Source organism: Trachemys scripta, chromosome 16, assembly GCF_013100865.1.
Source record: "Trachemys scripta elegans isolate TJP31775 chromosome 16, CAS_Tse_1.0, whole genome shotgun sequence".
Taxonomy (NCBI): Eukaryota; Metazoa; Chordata; order Testudines; family Emydidae; genus Trachemys; species Trachemys scripta.
In genome coordinates, this window is record NC_048313.1 from 1,789,691 (window position 1) to 1,793,146 (window position 3,456).

Consider the following 3,456-nt stretch of genomic DNA (forward strand, 5'->3'; position numbering starts at 1 on the left):
GTCAGGGGCAGGGGTTCCGGGGAGCGGTCAGGGAGAAGGGGTGGTTGGATGGGGCAGGGGTCCTGGGGGGAGGCAGTCAGGAATGAGATGAGGGGTTGGATGGGGCGCTGGGGGGCAAGCAGGGGCGGAGGGTCCGGGGGCGGTCAGGGGACAGGGAACGGGGGGGGTTGGATGGGGCAGGAGTCCCCGGGGGGGCCATCAGGGAGCAAGAAGCAAGGGGATTGGATAGGGGGCGGGGGCTGGGCCACGCCTGGCTGTTTGGGGAGGCACAGCCTCCCCTAACCAGCCCTCCATACAATTTTGGAAACCTGATGTGACCCTCAGGCCAAAAAGTTTGCCCGCCTCTGGCTTATACTCATCCTTTGTAATTTGACCAAGTTTCCACTTTTCGTAAGACTCTTTTTGGAGTTTTAGGTCATTGAAGATCTCCTGGTTAAGCCAGGGTGGTTTCTTGCCAGACTTCCTGTCTTTCCTACGCCCGTGGGATAGTTTGCTCTTGTGCCCTTAATAACGTCTCTTTGAAAAACTGCCAACTGTCTTCAGTTGTTTTCCCCCTTAGACTCGCTTCCCATGGGATTTTACCTATTTGTCAAAATCAAATCTAGAACCACATCTAGAATTAAATCTAGAACTGTCTCTAGAATCAAATCTAGAACCGCCCCCTGCTCTGTGTATGTCTGCGCACATCCCCCCTCTGTGTGTGTGTGTGTGTGTGCGTACATGCAGTTCCCCCGTGAGAAGCTGGTGCACAGAGGGTAGCAACCTAATTCTGCTGCCCGCTCACGGGGTCGCCCCCTTAGCTCTGCTGGGCAAGGGCAGGATTCAAATCTCAGGGACACACTGTGGGGTCCTGACAGCTGCTCCCCAGGCAAGGCCGGCTTTAGGCCAATTCCACCAATTCCTCCGAATCGGGCCCCACGCCTAAGAGGGCCCCGCGCCCATTGGCAGGGCCGCCGGGGTGGGGGCAAGTGGCCGAGAATCCCTTCCCTGGCTAGAGGCTCCTTGTTAATTTTTACTCACCCGGCAGCGCTCCGGGTCTTCGGCAGCACTTCGGCGGCAGGTCCTTCAGTGCCACCGAAGACCCGGAGCGAGTGAAGGACCCACTGCCGAAGACTAGGAGTGCCGCCCAGTGAGTACAAGCCCCACGTGTTTTTTTACGTTTTTTTTTTCAGTCATCCCTGCCAGGGCCCCGTCAAAACTGTTCGAATCGGGCCCTGCACTTCCTAAAGCCGGCCCTGTCCCCAGGGACAAACCCAGCGTGGGCCTCTGATTTCACAGTGGGATGCCGTGGAAGGAAATGATGTCATCTGGTCAGGGCTGTGATGTAACAAGTCCAAAGCAGCGTGCGAAGGGATCTCACTAAGCTGGGTGATTGGGCAACAAAATGGCGGCTGAAATTCAGTGCGAATAAATGCAAAGGAAGGCACATTGGAAAACGTAATCCCATCTGTGCCTACAAGAGGATGGGGTCGAAATTAGAGATCTTGGCATCGTTGTGGATCATTCTCTGAAACCACCCGCTCACGGTGCAGCGGCAGTCAACAAAGCGAACAGGGTTGGGAACCGTTCGGAAAGGGACAGTAAATATCATATTGCCACTAGATAAATCCATGTGCGCCCACACCTGTAATACCGCGGGCCATTCTGGTCACTCCACCTCCAAAAAGGTGTATTGGAATTGGAAACGGGACAGAGAAGCGGGTGTTTAGAAAGACGGGGATTGTTCAGCTGGGAAAAGAGATGACTAAGGGGGGATATGACAGAGGTCTATAAAATCATGACTGGTGTGAAGAAAATAAACAAGGAAGTGTTATTTACTCCTTCTCATAACACACGAACTAGGGGTCACCGGATGAAATTAACAGGCAGCGGGTTTAAAACAGACACAGGGATGTACTTGTCCCAGGGCCGCCCGGGGGAGGGGGCAAGTGGGGCAATTTGCCCCAGGCCCTGGGCCCCACAGGGGCCCCACAAGCCCTGGCCCAGCGGCGGCCCGGGTCTTTGGCAGTGGGGGGGCCCTTCAGTGCTGCCGAAGACGTGGAGCAACTGAAGGGCCCCCTGCCACCAAAATGCCGCCGAAGACCCGGACCGCCGCCAGGTGAGTACAAGCGCCACAGCTCCCCCGCTTTGCCCCAGGCCCCCCGAATCCTCTGGGTGGCCCTGACTTGTCCACCCAACGCACAGTCACCCTGCGGAACTTGCTGCCAGGGGATGTTGCGAAAGCCAGCACTATAACTGGGTTCAAACAAGAATTAGAGAAGTTCATGGAGGGCAAGTTTATCAATGGCTGTTAGCCAAGACGGACAGGGACGCAACCCCATGCTCTGGGCGTCCCTAAACCTTTGACTGCCAGAACAGGGGATGGATGATCAGGGATCACTTGATCATTGCCCTGTTCTATTAATTCCCCATAAAGAATCTGGCACTGGCCACTCTCAGAGACAGGATATTGGGCTAGTGGGGCCATTGGTCTGACCCAGGGTGGCCAGTCTTATGTTGAGTTAAAAATAGGCATAGCTGGGAATACAACCCAGGAGTCCTGGCTCCCAGCCCCCTGCTCTAAGCCACCAGACATCACTCCCCTCCCAGAGTTGGGCAGAGAACCCAGGAGTCCTAGCTCCCAGCCCCCCCACTCTCAGCGCTAAGCAGAGCAGAGAACCCAGGAGTCCTGGCTCCCAGCCCCCCCACGCTCAGCGCTAAGCAGGGTAGAGAACCCAGGAATCCTGGCTCCCAGCCCCCCTCCCCCCACTCTCAGCACGAAGCAGGGCAGAGAACCCAGGAGTCCTGGCTCCCAGCCCCCCACTCTCAGCGCTAAGCTGGGCAGAGAACCCAGGAGTCCTGGCTCCCAGCCCCCCCCTTCCCCTTTGCAGAGGGCGGTGGCTGGGGGCGGGCCGAGCCGAGCGGTGCATTGTGGAGCCGCCGGAGCGCAGCAGGGGGTTGGAGCCCGCAGCAGCCGGGACCGGGACCATGCGCCCCCAGAGCCGGGGCAGCCAGGGGCCCAGGTAGGCGGGAGCCGCAGGCAGCCCATGGGCCCCCGCCTCCGCTGCGGCCGGGAGTGAGCGCCCCGAGCCCGGCCCGTGCGCCCCCCGCCTGCCCCGGAGCGCCCCGGCCCGGTTCCGAGCGGCACCATGAGGTGAGAGCCCGGTCGTGCGCCCGGGGCGCTTTGTCCGCGGCCTGGGGGGCCCGGCGCTGGGGAGGCGGCCCTGGCCGGAAGCGGAGCCCCCAGATCGGGGAGGGGTCCCCTGAGAATCACCCCGGTGCCCCTTCTCCCGCACCCGCCGTTGGGGGCGGGGGGGACGCCTCCCGTGGGGCCGCGAGCCCCCACCGGTCCTGGCAGGGACTTGGCTCCCCTGCGCCCATCCCCGTGGCCCCCCACCCAGTAGCTGGGAGCCCTGAGGTTTGCCCAAGGGCAGCATAGAACCCAGGCGTCCGGGGCGGGGCCGGTGTTGTGCAGTT